General features: G+C 35.8%; 1 protein-coding gene across 2 annotated transcripts in view; it reads left to right on the top strand.

Annotated features, from left to right (window-relative positions):
* Window positions 1-16,688, top strand: part of LOC141949031 (transcription initiation factor TFIID subunit 4-like) — a 149,834-nt gene that overhangs the window by 121,528 nt on the left and 11,618 nt on the right. The window lies entirely within an intron of this gene.

Below are 16,688 nucleotides of genomic sequence, written 5' to 3'. Positions count from 1 at the left end.
CAACTTCTCATAGTGTTGTGTTAAGATTCTGGGGTGGTAGTAAGAAGTTTTCTACAACATAGAACATGCAGCTGTCTCTCCATAAATGAGTAAGTGGGGTAGCCTGGTTGTGAGGCTCAGATATGATGCTACAAATAATTTATTTTATTATTATTGATGTTGAAAATTTTTTAATTTGAAAGAGATTTTTTAAAGCAACTGGACTGTATAAGTTCTGCCATGTCTCAAAATAGTTCCAGTTTATCGTTATTTCCTTTTTAGTGTATGTGATCATGTAGTTTCATTACTGTGTTGGTGTCTGATGCCATGTGAATTTTTCCAGCCAACTCCCAGTAGTCTTATACTAGAAGGATCATCCAGTACCTGTGTGTTGCAGTAGCTCAAGACCCCCATCTTTTGCCTTTGTTTCCTGTCTTCCTTACATGTTTCTTACCTGTTCCTTACATGTTCATTCCTTCCATGTTCCTTAGCTTTCCTTACCTATTCTCCTCTTTCTTTAAATAAGGAAAAAAAATTAATCAAGGCAAATTTTTTTGAATGCCGGAGTTCATTTTCCAGAATTGAGACCTCACTTGTGAAACATTTTTTTGAAAATTGTATTAATGTTAATGAATTCTTTGTTACTTGGTTTTGATTATATAGTTGATAATATGATAATACAGCTCAAGAATTTAGGACAAAGAATAAAAGTTTTAAGTATTCATGTACTCTTAATTTGAGCATTCTAATGGGTGCTCAAAGTGTAACCTTTTATTAATGAGAATATTTTGGAACAAGATTAGCAGTCTGTAGCAAGTCATAAACAGGCTGAATGCACTTTTGTGTAGACCTCTTTTAATACGAACGAGAAAATGAGGTTGGAGCTGCTTAGCTAGGAGATAAAAAGCCCATCTAAGTTAAAAGGCATAATAGGAGTAAAAGTGAGGCACAGTTTTAGAATGAAATGAGAGTGAAGACTTGGCAGATTAGGTTTGCCTTAAGTCTATGATAGTTAAAATAACCCCATTTAAAATTTTGAAACTGTAATTTACATGTTCCTTTATTATTATTCAGATTAATACTAAAAGGGCAGAAGTCATCCAAGGAATTTACGAATTAATTTTCTTCCCTTTCACTACTCTGCAGATTTGTTTCAAAATATTTTTCTAGAACCTTGAATTTTGTTGTTGTTTTTTGTTTTGACAAGAAGTAACTTTTCTTTCTGACTATCTATTAATGCTACTGAGAAATAAAGATGCTTATACAAAATGCTTTCAAGCACAAAAGGAGATGGTTTTCAAGAGATTATTTTACATATTTACATATTTTACCTTAAGCATTTTGTAGTCACTGCCTACTGGTGAATGTATCAGATTTTTACACACACTTTCAAAATGAACCAGTTTTGCTTCTAAGCCATTGCAAAGGGAGGAAATGAATTCTAACTTTTTTCACTTCATTTTCACATCCTCACATTTCCTTATTTCACATGGTTTAAAACAAAATGCCTCCAGCATTATTTTTCCTTTCTCAAGAGCAAAGTGAATGTGACTTTTCTAAGGGGGTCACAGGATGCCTCTGAGGCCTGTGGGTGTTACTGGACTGCTGCCTGCTTTCAGCTTAACTGAAGGGCTTGTCATAGTTTTCATCTCCTAAGAAATTAGCCCTAGGTGCTGGCCAGAAGCAGGAGAAGGCAGCATTATGAGTCCCACGCTGGTTATTTCCCACTGACATCAAATCCTGAGGTTTTTAAATTAATCCTACACAAAGACAACCCTTCATTTTGGTGCCAGTTTGAAATTAGACTGCAATAATGACCTTTTAAAGATGTCTAGTTGTTAAGATAACCCCCTGTTGAAACTTGAAGGTAGATGTTGCACCCCGTGTTGATAAGACGTTACTGACGCTTTAGCAGATTTTGTAAAGGTGACTGGAATTCATGGCCAGTGACTTGACCTGTGCTGCCAACAGGAATGAAACCGATAGCCGACCAAGCCTGCCTCGCCTTATATCTCCCTAAATCTTGGTTCCAGAAGGAAACAAAGAGTCTTTATAAAGTTCCAGCAGGCAGATTAGTTACAAACTAGTAATAGAAGACTTGCACAAAAGGGGACTGACTTGGCCATCAGAAAAAGTTAATACTCAGCTCTGAGTGTGAATTAAAAGCATACCTTTAATGCTTTAACACTGGCTGGCAACTGGAAAAGCTTGGAAAATGGAGTATTAACAGCAACTGTTAATATAAACAAGTAAAATAAAGTGATTTAATATATGCTACCCTCAAGTGTTAAATCTGAAGTGAAAGCTGGCCCAATAGAAAATGGGAAAGACAGAAGAGATCTGTGTAATATACAGGAGATTTTTTTTTTTTTTTGTCTAATGGAATAGATAAAAATTTGTATTGGTCCTGAATTAATATTACTCACCTAATTGTTCCTGCCTTTTCACCTTAGGGTTTTGCATCACAAACCTGTATGAATTTACCATGTGCAAAATTGTCTTTCATTACTAGTAATAAATAGGTATGAAGCTGGAGATTATATCTCTTTGTAGTCAAAATAGGTGTATGTAAACAAAGACGAGACACTGTATATCTATGAAAAATTATTTTGGTAACCATTACTCTTAGCAATTGTTTTTCTACATTTAAATTATGAAAAAATGTTACCATCATACTGTATTTCTGATAAAATGGTATCTGTGTCATTTTTTACTTGTAAAAATTGACTATGCTCATTTTTTCAGGGTTTTTAAATTTTGCAATGCTTAAAGGCAGTTACAATTGTATAGAGTATAACTTTGGTTGCTGAGGGAAATTTGACTATGATTTTAACTATATGTAATATATGAGAATTTCAGCTGTTTAACCAGCATCAGTGGCATGTTTTCCTTTAAAAACTGTAATAGGTCCTGTAGAATGAGCACTTTTAAGCTGTTTGCATACTCTGCCTTTGACTATTTACAGTTATTTTAGTTCTATTCATCAAAAATAGAAAATAGCATTGAACATTTTATTATTTGATGGTGTACTACACCATCTGCTGCCATAATGCACACAACTCTTGTTTTGAGAAATGTACTGTGAAATCTTAGTTCAAATCTGTAGGTTTTGAAAACGTGCAATATGCAGACATATAAGCATTCCTTTTTTACCCCTTAGCATTGTTAGAGATTTCAAGACCTTCTTTACAACATTTCACAAATTAAAGGCTTATCAAAATACGGACATAAGAAAAATACCATCTATATCTTGTATTTCTCTTTTGGGTATTAAAATAGTGGGGTTACTTGTTTTATCAGTTTAAGGAGGTAGTAGAAAATTGAATCTCTCGTTTTATGATCATTTCTCTCTTTAATACATTTCACCTAGTTTAGAAGTATGGATCAGAAACTCACAAGGAAAACTGATGCCCTTTCCTGCAGCTAAATTAACAGGAATCACGTGGAAAACAATCTGAGCCTTGTATGAAAAGGGGAGCCATTAAAATTAGCCCTAAGCTATGGACTGCACCCAATATCACTAGAACTGCACTCACTGCAGATGTGGAGGCTGGCTCTCAGGCAAACTGAGCTGTGTTGTATAGCTACAATTAAAATCAACTCCTCTGCCAAAAAATAAAAGGGAGGAGGGTAGAAGGAGAACATCAAAGACAGATTGAAATGTGTAGTTAGTAATAAGAGTGGTCTCCTCTTGAACCAAGCCCTGCAGCGATTCATGGCCCCCTTGTTAATGAGAAATTTTGACCTCTGGTTTGTAAGTTAAACTTGTAATCCCAGCTAATGAAGTAAATCAATCCCAACTTCAGTCTGTTGTTCCCATTTTTCTTTGTACAGTGTGTCTGGGAGTTAGTATCCAGGTCTACAAATACAATTTGGGGAAAAAAATTTATTCTGCTGCTATGTAACATCTCCTGTTTTGCAGATTCACTTAAACATATCTAAAGCAGACAGATTATTTTAACTTGTCTGTGTGCTTGTAAAATGTCCTATTAGTTTGGTGTTTTAGAGACATTTAAATAATAGGCCTTGAGTTACCATTTTAAAAGGAAAGCTGGATTTGTAACTATCCCAAAATACTTCCCTCATAAACAGATTTACACTTCAGATATGTAGATCTGTTCGAAATTATTTAAGGAGCCTTATTTTAATTCTTCCTATATGTTTAAGGGGATACTGATGATAGTTTTCTGTTGGAAAAAAAGTCTCCCCCTGCAACCTCAATTCTGAGCAAAAACAGATTCTCTAGCAATAAAATGAATGCAAAGCTAAGATGCTAATTTTCATAATGGGTGGATCATCCTCTGAAATACGTACTTCTATGTTTTCTAAGCCACTGAGTGACAAATCCAGCTCCAAATCCAGCCCAAAAGCCCTGGTGAAGCCTCTGAGTTGATTCCATGTCACATCATGTTATTAAAAAATCTGTAAGAGATCAGCAAATGGTATAAAAGGAGGTGAAGTCTTTGTGGGAGAAATAAGGAGGTGCCAGATTCATAATGTGATCCCTTAAAAGAAAACATAACCAGCTAGAGGAAAAAATAACAACGCTTGCTTGTAGCTGCTTCGCCTTTTCTGCATTAGTAATTGGTATCGCAGTGGACCCTTCCAAATGATACAGGCCCTTTTGTGTTCTAATCTGTTTCTCTCCAAAGAGAGTTTTTACGTTATTTTATGGCTATTTAGTGCTACAGACACTCTTTTACAGGGGCAGAAGCTTCCTAACAAAACGTGTTTTTCTAAATGAAGGGGTACGCAAGCCCCTTGTAACTGCAGGCGACTTGCTGCATCTTCGCATGAATCTCCGCTCTCCCTGGCAGCTGCGGCATGAGCAGCGCAGAGTTTTAGCTCTCAAGTTTTTGGCTTTTATGTTAGTTTTTCACAGCCGTATTCCTGCAATTCGGTCAACAAACTTTACAGCATACTATTATGTTCTGTAGACATCACACATTTAAATTTCTGTTATGAAGAGGGAACAAATGACTGAGTGCTGCTATATTTTATGCAATTTTATTATTGAACAGAAAAAGTTTTTTACACCAGTGAAGGAGGAGTCTCTGGGGACTGACACAGTTCAGCAGTTGTTTTTTCTGCAATGACCCCGGAGGTGCTGTATTTTGGTTACCTCGGGGCCTGAGCCTTGTCTGTTCTTTCCGGAAGTAGAAGCTGTATTATTTTTATGCCTTCAAAAAAAAGGTGACTTCTGACTGGATTTGATTACTTGCTGCCAGAAAGCTGATGGTGGTTTCCTCAGTGCGCGTAATTGTCAGAAGGCCCTTGGTGTACCCAGAAGGGATGTGTTCCCCCAGGGTGGGGACCCAGAGGCTCCTGCAGAGTCATCGGCAGCAGACACCTGGCCCTTGTCTGCTGCCTCTCTTAACTGATGGAGTCTGGGGAGCATTCAGAATGGTGAGATCCAACGCAACTTGGAGAAAAGGCCTTTTTGTAACTAACAGCAGGCTGTTTTGAAGCTGTGACTTGCAGCAGCGGCCCCCAAGTAAGTGGTTTTCAGCTTTTCTGAGACAAGCAAACCACCTGAACTGTTGGGTCTGGAAAAAGAAGTTGAACTGTAGCTTTTGCAGAGGACCCGTGAGTTGTGGAGGGTGAGATGCAAAGAGGCTGTCTCCCAAGGAGAGGGAAGAAGAACTTTTCTGTAGAGGAACAAAATATTAATGCAATCCAAATATAGAGATTATATCCCCTAATAAGTTTTAGCCTGTAATGTATATTTTTCCTAAGGATCAAATGTAGTGAAAATTTTTATTACTCAGAGTTCCTCTGTATCTAGAGGGACTCCATTTGGTTTATAAGTAACGGATTAAGTATTACATAGGATCTTCAAAGTATACATGAAGGGCTAGATTAAACTGTATACTATTTTTATTGGTGATAATACTGTACAATCATTAACTTCACCTGTGTTATTCTTTGAAGATGCACACCACCCTCATAATGATTTGAAGCTGGGTGCTTTATACTGCTGCAAATCATTAGTACATTATAAGCAAGAGTTTATAATAACCTAGTTTTTGTCTCACTACCTTTAAAAGAAGCTTTGTTAATTTTGACAACAAGTGGAAAAACGCAGCAGTGAATCTGTTCTCAACTGATATACCTTAGTATATGGAGGATCCTGTTGCGAAGAACTTCGAAAATAATCATGGTTTATTAGCTGCACAGTCTTTTCCCCTTTGTTTCTATTCATTTAATTTAAAGTGAAACAACTCAGCATGCAAAACTAAAATTAGCTGCAAAAAAGGTGTAAGTGAATAAACAGGCAAATCCATTAGAGTCGATGGGTTATTGGATCCCTTGCCATTCCTCAGATGGCGGCCTATTAAAAGTGGTAATGTCTGCCTCCAGCATGGCCTTAAGGCAAGAAAGAAGGCCAAGACAGGCATATTTCACATGCATCAGACACAAGAATTAAATAGACCAATGTTCCCTAAAAGACTGAAGTACATCTCTTTCTGACGTTCATCTCGGGCAAAAATTCATTGATCTCAGTATGTCCCTTGGCAATTATAAAATATTAAATCCAAGTCACACTTTTCTAGTTGGCTTAATTTTTTCTCTATTCACAGCTTTCTATTTGATCAATTTTAACAAGTTAGGAATAGCATCTAATAATAAAATAAAAACTGCAGAGTGAAAAAGTTTGTTCATTTGACATTCTTATATTTTCGTATTTAGTCTTTAGACCTGCCTGTCATTTTATTGTATTTTAAATAAATCTGCACACTAAATAGATGAAAAGAATGTATATTTATACACAGAAAAACCCCCTCCACTGTCTCCTTTGAATTAGCAGTTTCTTTTTAAAGCTGAATACTTGTATGTGGCCATGGTATTGCAGTGAAATCTGTATTTTGAAGCTAAATCTGTGTAGTTAATCACCATCTTTTCTCCTAGTGTCAGACAGTAATTATTTCTGCTTCATGTTTCTCTTATTATGTCAGGCTGGAAAATGTAATACTGGTGGGACCTTACTTCCGAATCGCTACTTACATGAGCATTTGTGTTTGTTTGTTTGTTTTAACCGAAAATTGGTTTTGTTTGTGTAAATACCAGTCATGTAGCAAAATGAAAATTAACCTGTCAGTACCTGGATCTATTTTAACATAAATTTGGAGATTGTAGCGTATAGCACAGCAGAACAAATGTCTTTGCTGGTGGTCTTTGCTGATGAGACGCTAATTTCGGGGAAGTTTTTTCCATACAGGCAGTCTACCTGTTGTGTTAGCTTGTTCCCTTCCTGCTTAGCATTCTCATCTGGCTAGCACACTTACAAACCTTCCGTTCCTTAAATAAGCTCATTCAGTGGCCAACAGCTATAAGCAGTCTTGGCTGAAACGATGTCAAGAAGAATGCTCAGGCTTGGTTGGCTTTCAAAAAGTGACAATTTTGATTATTTACTATCAGCAAAATTACCCCATGGAAGGAGTATAGGGGGGGGAATGTAGGGGGAAGGGTAACTAGTAGGTATTAAATTTTCAGAAAAGTAAATGTTAAGATTTCACTTTACATTTTGGAAACAAGACCCTGTTGCTATGTCACTACATGTTTATAAACCCTTAATTTTTTTTTTTTTTTTTTTAGTGAGAAAAAGCTATTTTAAGTATTAATTAGATAGAAAAAAAGTAGGGTGGCTGCTAGTGTAGCTCCATTAGCACCAATGGAGAGAAATCAGCTTGCCCTGGTTGCCCAGTTTTAAACATGGACAGATTAGGTGTATATTTCTGTGCTTTCTCAATTGAATTTTTAACCTGGAAAACATTTACATTAACATTCAACACAGCATGTGTTAAGATCAGGTTTCCTATCTGTGTTTAGAGTCCTCAGCACAGGTTTGGATCCACTGGCCATGAGATGCAGCTTCCTGGGTGGCCCCAGGAAGTGGACCAGCTCACTTCAATGGCTGCGCTGAGATCCCTGGTTGTAAATGAGGATATTAGTACATCTCATCATCCATTCTTGTCTTTTTTTCTTGGTTGGGTTTTTTTTATTTCTGTTAGACTGCTCATTGTGCCTGTCCCTTGCTGTGTCTTTGTACAGTGTATATTGTGAGAGCGCTCATCTTCAGATGGGGCTTAAAGGTGGATATAGTTACTAATTGACCAGCATCCATCTATCCTGCCTGTGACTAACAAAGAGGTGTGGGTATAATGCAGTATTCAAGGGACACAGGAAAACTGTACTGGTGACCCAGAATCCCACTAGCTGTAGAGACTTTTTTTTCCCGTTTTTATAGAAATTGTGATCCAGGAGTTTAAAAGTCACTTCAAGAGCAGAGTTACTCGGAAGCATATTGAGTATTGAAAAAATACAGATATAATTTTTCCATTTTAAAATGAGTTTTTTATTCTTCTGGAAGAGCCACAGTTTGAAAAAGGTCTACAATATAACCTAGACTAAAACACTTGTGTGTATCTCTCTGTCTCTACACACACATATAGACATATATCTGTATATATATATAATATTTTCTAATTATCTATCTGGTTTACTGTCAGCCATTTGATATAGCATTATAAGCTGTCTCAAACATGGCTAAGACTAATCTTAATGAAATTAGAACAGTTACGTTCTGTGTTTGATGATTGTGAGCTGACGGGGTAAATTGGATCTTTCCAAGTTTGAGCATACTACTTGTTAATATAGTCTCTATAATGGGTGGTTTTGTTGAACAGCCAGCACACCTTTATGACCAGCCAAAATTTGATTTCTATTGCTTGCCTAATGGACTGATGCATAATATATTATTTATTAAAACCATGATTCTAATTGTAGCTTTGTCTAGATAAACATTAGTACATTGGATTCAAGTGGTACTTTTGTTCAAAATACTATTTCCTTTATTGAGTCCCTGCTGCTATCCACCATACACTCTTAGTCTCATGCTATTTATCTCGTTTGTCCTGAACATAACTCTTGCCTATTTGTCTTTGAATTTATAAATTGCAGAACTGGGTTTGCTTTTGAAATCCACTTAAAATTCTGTATTTCAACAAAATGAGACAAAGAAAGATGATTTTAACTATGCCTACTCTTGAATATTTCCATGACTTCACATGATATGGAAAAACTGCCTTTTTCCAGCTAGCAGTTTTATTTTATTCTGAAAAAAAACCCCAGCCATTATTAATTTTTTAAAAAAACCTCTTTAAACATAAGTTAATGATAGTTTAATCAATTTTCTGGCTGTTCACATGTTTTTTTCCTAGTCAGTTCTGCATCATGATATTCTTATACATTATATTATGATGCTGTGATACAGAAGTAAAATTAATAGCTGTAAAAAGTGACAACATTCTGCTGTAAGGATGTGCAATATTGTTTATTAAAATGATCTTGTTTAAAGAACATTTTACTGAACTTCATTTTTCTTGAACTGCATACTAATTTTAAAGGTCAGTGTGGTTAGTTACCATAGTAGTGACCTAAAAATAACCTTTCTAGTGTACCTGTATATTTCTGATCTGTAGTGTTAGCATTCAGAAATGTTCTTTCCCTCAGAGTTTCAGCAGCTAAATAAGTTGCAACCCCTTCAGCTATACTCATAAAAATTTGCTTCCAGACAACATGGTCTGTTTATTGTGTAATAATCGAAATGGCACTAAATTGCAATGATTGCTGAACACTTAGGAATTGCATTAACCACTTAACTGCTAAACTATTTTCCATTTTCTTCCTTACTGTGAAGTATTATATTGATTTTCCTCTTAGTTAGAGCTGCTTACTCAACCTCTGAGATGAACAGAATATTTTAGCAGCCTTGTACACTGTCATATTTTGAGTCAATCAGCAGTGACCTTGGCTAAGAATTTTCTAGAGGTTTTTAAAAAAGCTATTGAGCAAAACAGCTTGCAGTGCATAGCCTTGAATCTTTACAGAAAATAGAGGGAAACACAAAACATCTCTAAGTGAGTTTAAAAAATTATATGGAGGATTAAATCTCTTTCTATATTAGATGGGTTATTCCTATTACTTTTAATACACTGCTGCTAAGACAAATTAGTTAATAGTTATGAGGCCTTATTCAGGGACTTTATCGTGGCCTGTAATGTGGTGCTGGGAGTGTAATTAAAAATCTAAACACAGTGATAGGTGAAGAATTTTAGTAGTGCTATTGTTTTCTATGGGGATGTTGATGATTTTTTGTTTTCTAACTATTCTTTGTTAACTGAGGTAAAACAGACAAACATTTGAGCAATACCAAACTTTAAAGCTCCATGATGATTGCTAGCTAAACTAGTTTTGTTTCCAAATATTTTAGTTTAAAATTGATTTCCTTTTTCTCTCAAAGATTTATAGAGATAAATTCTGGTCCTGTTTGTTTCTGAGAAAACTTGTCAGAAAAAGCAGAGGGGGTTTTAGTGGGGTTTTTTTATGCAAAACCTTTCTGAAATCTTGCTGCAAAAAAGGGGGAAAAAGGCTGATACAGGTAAGGAAGAGTTAAATAGAAATTGAGCGGGGATGCTGGGGGGCAGCAGTGCTGCAGAACATAGCAGTGTTCGTGCGAAGGCAAGTCATTTCCCGAAACACTGCAGACACATGGCCTGAGGCAGTCTAAAACCTTTGGAGACCAAAATGGCTCGCAGGAGTTAGAAGTAATAAGGTGTTTTTCCCTTCTTTCTCCTTCACTGAAATTCTGTAAGGTTGCTATGCATTACCAAGGAACAATGCCACTATTTTTGTGTTTTATATGGGTATTAAGATCCATTACAATTTGACATTTTTAAGATTGGTTATCCTGTAGTTTGGTGTTAAATTGAAGTTGTTTGTTTTGAATTTAATTCTTTCATTTTTCAAAGGAAAAAAGGCAGCACTGCTGTGCTGATAGCTTACTGAAGTATGCCAGGATTTGATGTTTGAATTGAATGTTTGCTATCCCAAAATATAGGCAAAAATATCTGTAAAAGAAGTCTTGGTATTTATATTTTTTTTAATCATTTTTTAAGTCTGAAAGATGCTTTTGGCTAGCTTTTCACAATCAGATTGTAGAAGATATTGCACATATAATATCTTTAAGGCATACTGTTTCTGGGGTTATTTTTAACACTGTGTTACACATCCAAGATGTATTGTGCTTAAAGTAACCTGCTTATGATTATTACAACCCTATATGTTTGCAACAGCTAAATAAACTCCACATCAAATAAATTACTGCAGCAATGTTATTAGGCCAGCAGCAATGTTAAGGACATCTGTTAACTCTTTTTCAAATGCCCTGTCCTTACTCGTTTATTCTAAACATTTCTGTTGTTAATTACTACTTAAGTACATGGAGCAGTCATTCTGACAGAGCTGTGAAGACCAGCTGAAGAGGATGAGACAGGTTTAGGTCCCATTTTCATCCTTGCTCTGAATGCCTCAGTGAGGGGAGACCTGTAGCTTATTGTTTTAGGGTAAACACAGGGAAATCAGGACAGAGCAATGGATAATTGATATATATTTCCATTACTGTAGTTAACAGCAATAGTCATAGCTCTAGTCAGGGAGACCTCATCTTAATCAGCAAGGCATGGTCTGAGCAACTTTCCCCACTTAGGCCCTAAAAGTCTAACTTCTTGTTATTAGAGCTGGTGACAAGAATTTGCAATGAAACTTTCTCTGTCAAAATACATTTTTGTCAAAGATAAAATGTTTAGCAAAAATGCATCTGTTTCAAAAACATATTTGTCAAGAAGGTTTCTCAACTGCAAGATGACATTTCTAGTGAGAAAGTGAGTCTATTGCTGAGTGGTTGCAGCCCAGATTTGGGAGATGAAAGATGAATAGTGCCTTAGCCACTAGGTTGACGAGTCTCTGCCACTCATGTTTGTTATAACACAGAATGAAAACATTGTTGAGAATTGAAATGTTTTCCGGCTTAGTCTTTATTAAGTGGTAAAATGTTACATGTTAGGACCCAATTCATAGTTCTTTTAAAAATAATTTCTCTCCATTTGAAATTCACGTGAGACCATAAGGTGTTCTGCTAGCTGGCACAGAGTGGCCCAGGTCTCGTCTTTATTTGTAATTCAGTGAATTGCAGATACTTGATCATGAAACAAACAGGATGGTGTTTTTCAAAGGTTAGATGGAATTTAAGAGCAACTCTGGTAAATTAAAACAAGCAATAATAAAAGGACCTGCAGAAATTCTCTATAGACAGCATCTAAAAGGTTTCTGTTTCTCTTGGGAAGTTTGCCAGAACAGTGTGAATGTACATAGCTTTTCATTAGTGTTGTAGGAAAAATAGATGCAAAGTAAGGAATACTCAGTAAGTGCATTTCATTTTTGTCATCTGAACAATGTCTGATTTTCAAATTACAGTCTCGCCTCTCAGTGTGATTGAAGCAAACCTGTAGTATATACTTACAGTATTGCCAATTCAAGTATTTTCTCTTGCTCATTACTACTGTATTCAGTTAATCACAAAGTGCGTGTGGCTCATTGAAGTGTGTGAGGCTGTGGAGGATCCCAGCTTGGATAGAAACCTCTTGTTAAATGATTCACTTGCAAACAGACTGAGAGACCCAAGGCAGGACTAACTGCCTGCAAGTGTACAGGTTCCAGGTTGCAGGATGGCATCCTCGCCTTTGCCCTCATTCTCCTTGGCGACACCAAGACGCCCAAGCGGAGCCCTTGACCTCCGGTGCAAAGCCCAGCGGCTGCCGCCAGCCCTGACCAATGTTTCTCCCATAGCAAGATTCCCACACGTGCTCCTTACAGTCTGTCAGATAAGATTGTGGGTTGGCCAACTTTTATTTATGGGCCAATGAATTATGCAGCTAGGGTAATTAGATGTTTTTGTTTTGTGAATCAGGATTATGCTCCTGGGGTGCCAACCTAGGAAAGTCTTCAAAACTGCATAATAAAAGTCATTTTTATGCAGAGGTAGAAATATTTGAATGGAAAAGAGAATTAGGGGGAGGGGGGAAGCTAATGTCCTCAAGTATCTGGAGAGGAAACTCTAGTTGTTATCCATTAAATCTCTTACTTTTCTTGCATTGTATAGGGAAGGAAGAGGCTGTTTTAGCATGAACTCCAAAAGAAAATAAGTACTTCTCTCTTCCCCCAAGTAGAACTATAAAATATAGATGCTTTTGTGTAGCTGGAAAACATGTATGGAATTATATATGTATATTCAGGGACTGTATATTTGTATACTCACTGTATGCTAGTTGTGTAACAGGACCCTGATTACAACTAAATTCAATATTCTTTAATTAAATGATAGTTTCCATGATATCCTTCAGTTGCATATTTTGAAAGACATTTGAGGAAGCAGACTAGTATATAGTTTTGACTTCTCTAACCTACATGCCTTATGTTTGTGCCTCAAGATAACATTGAATAACATATTTAAACTACTCATGTGTGAAAAAGCAAAATTATATCTCATGAACTGATTTCTTCACACATTCAAAAAATCAAATTCTCCTTTTGTTCAGATACTAAACAGAAATCAGAAGGGAAACTTGTTTGTAGAAATGATAGAGTATTTCAAAATTAGAAGATATGAATACTTCTAATTAGAAGGGATTATACTAATTTTGAAAGTTGAATTGTTTTACAAAGGTATTCTTTCCCAAATGTAGTTTTCATTGTGTAGGCATTACAGTCTGGTTCAGTTGATAATGAGTCATAGAAGTTTACTGAGCTGTTATGATTTAATATTTTGAGTTGAATCTAGATATTGTAAAATAATAATTGGTGATAACCATATTTGGTTCTTTCTTCAGTTTCATCATCCATAAGAACTAGTACTGTCAAGTGCTAATGCTTTATTTACATATAATAAAAACTAGAGGTGCATGTGTTCTTGTGGCTGTCACTTGTATTTATTAAATATGTATTTATGTTTTCCATATGTCTGTGTGTATGTAGTAGTTTTGTATTGGTATATATAAATTATACCAAAGCCACGGTCTTTCATGGATTTTAATTACTGTGTAGCTATTCTTTAAGTTTTTGTAAACAAGGCAGACTTTAAATTTGAAAGCAGTCCGCCAGATGAGCTGTTCTGGCAGTCCCTAGAATTAAAGCTTAGACTTTCAAACTCCAACATCTATATGAAATAGAACTTGATGACATGGGATGCAAGTCTTAAAAAAAACAAAACCAAAATACCAAACCAAAAACCCAACCCAAACTAAACACAAAAATGACAGAAAACCCCCAATAATAATAATAATAATAATAAAAGTTTCAAATGTCCTCTCTCGATTTACAGAATCTGTCCTGTTTTCTGACTTTGGGGAGAACTTATGTTTATTGCCATAAAATTAACATTTTCAATACGATGTTACTGTTTAGGTTTTATGGGTACAAGAGTAAGATGATCAGGTGTTATAGTAATGTTGCTGTTTGTGCAGAAATCAAATTAGACCCAGTCTGCTTCATAGTGTGAGTTGGTTAGAGACTGAGTCAAGCACTGTGGGGAACATTGCTAAAAACCTGAGGTTTGCTCTTAGAAAGTGTTGAGTCCACTGTAGTTCCACTGAAGGTGATGCACTTTTCTAAATAAAAGCGTAATAGAAACAAAGTACTTTTTATAAATGAGGATGTAAAGAATATGACAGGATCTTGAGCAGTATTTTTCAGAATAAAGAATGTTCTGGTTACTGATTTCTTACTAAGTAAAAAAAAAAAAAAGCCTGTAGGTTTGAAGGTACTATTTGTTTAAGACCCTGACTAAATTAAGTCACCTGGGGAGCAGTGAAGGCTTCAGAAGAACAACATACAATCCGGCTGTGCGTTTTGCTGCAGTTTAATTTTAAAAGGGTAAGTAGAAGCCTAGATCTAAGAACTGTGGCAGTTAGTGGGAGAAGCTGATATGGGATTATCAAGGTTAGAGTTCAGATAGAACAGATGGTAAAATAGTTATAACCTACTATACCATATGTTACTGCTGCACACGTTCAGGTAGCACGTTATATGTACTGTGCAGAAAGATCTGTGATCCTAATGCAGGTTTTTAGAAAGACCAAAAAAGCTCTTGAAAAATTGATTTCATAATTTTAGGCCAGGTTAATGAGAAAGACGTAATTGGTTAAACTGCACAACAGAATTTATTATTCCAGAGAGGGATAAAAAAAATCAGGCGTAACACGCAACTGTATCTTTTCTAATTCCCAAAAAGCTAAAATGAAGCTTGTGTTTCAGGAAGTCTGTTTCAGGCTCATTATACTTGAATTTCTGGGGAAAGTATTTAAAGAAAAAATAAATTCACAGCACTTTAATTCAGACCATTAAATACAGGTTATGATTTATGATTTTTGTGACTTTTAATCAGGGGCCAGATTTTCAAAAGTGCGTGCTGTCTTATTAAGGTGCCAATTAAGTGATAAATTTCTCACTGGAAACAACTGGAGCTTCACTGGGTTAGAGTACTTCAGAAAATCTGACTCCTCATCTATAGTCTCTGCTGTTATTACTCAGGTGCTTTTTAAATAATCTGATGTGATACCATGGAAATAGGAAGGTAGGAGACAAGAAAGAGAAAAAAGGGTTAATCAAGTCAGAAGTACTGGGAGAAGAAGTGGAATGGTAGCAAAGAAGAAAAATGAAGGCAGAGAGTTGTGATTTGGAGTGGTGCTAAAGAGCCTCTGGGCTTGAGATTCATCTCGCATTTTATAATGCTCATGTTGTGTTGTATCATAATGCACTTGCTCCTACTAGAGCTAGCTGTTCCTCCTCTCTTATTGCCAATGGTAAAAATAGGCCAGTAGCATCATTCCATACTATTGAACGCATTCTGAATTCCATGTTGTTTTTTTACTTGCCTCTCTAATTAATTTAGTAATCGTCTTCAGTGGGTGTGCATTGTGTACGTTGGCGTATGTCTGCTCAGTTGCCCTCTTCCATCATCTGTTCAAGTTCTCATGTTGCTGATGATTGGTTGTGCCAGCTCCCTTCCAAAGACGGTGAATATATTACACTCCACTGCCTTTTGTTTAACTTGCCAAAAAAAAATCCCATCACAAGCCTCTGGTTTTGGCTAGTACTTTGGGAAAGATTTTTCTTCTGCAGTTGCAACCCTCTTTTTTATATAACATTCATGTTTATTTTATTTTGGGAGTAATTCAATATGTATTAGATGATTTATGGTATTAGGTGATTTTGTGTCTGTCTTAGACTTATTTCCTATTATATATTATAATATCTATTTTAATTAGAGTTCGTAGTGGAGCCTTTGATTTTGACTATCTGGTTTTTAATTTATTTTAAATAATTAATAACTATATATATTGGGTCTCTTTCTAATAAAGGAAAGGTGGTGATAGTTGTGATATTTACTTGTTAATTCTCCTTTTCTTGAAGTATTCTGAGTGGTATCCAAACTTATCAGGATAGCAAGGATAAGAAGTTAGAGATAACTAAGAGTAGAGCTTTAAAAAAAATGTTTTTGTACATCACCACATCTCCTCCATGATCATCTGTAGACTGAAGAGATTTTTTTTTTCTTTAGATATTGATATGGATTGCTCAATCATTTTGTTACAGCAAGATAACAGTTGGTTAAAGGATCTCCTTGGAAGTTTTTGTGATGCATTTAATCCCACTTAAAAGGGGTGGATCTGAGATAATTGCGAGAGTGTGAAAGAGTTAACTTGGCAAAAAACAAGTAAATATTTTTTTTTTCAAACAGCTGTTTGAAATTCAAGGTTTATTCTTTGTTGTTGGCTATGTTGAATGTGTCTTTAAAGGGTTGGTTGTTGCTT

This window comes from Strix uralensis, chromosome 12 (assembly GCF_047716275.1).
Source record: "Strix uralensis isolate ZFMK-TIS-50842 chromosome 12, bStrUra1, whole genome shotgun sequence".
Taxonomy (NCBI): Eukaryota; Metazoa; Chordata; class Aves; order Strigiformes; family Strigidae; genus Strix; species Strix uralensis.
The sequence above is the reverse complement of the archived record's forward strand: the minus strand, read 5'-3'. Positions and strand labels throughout refer to the sequence as shown.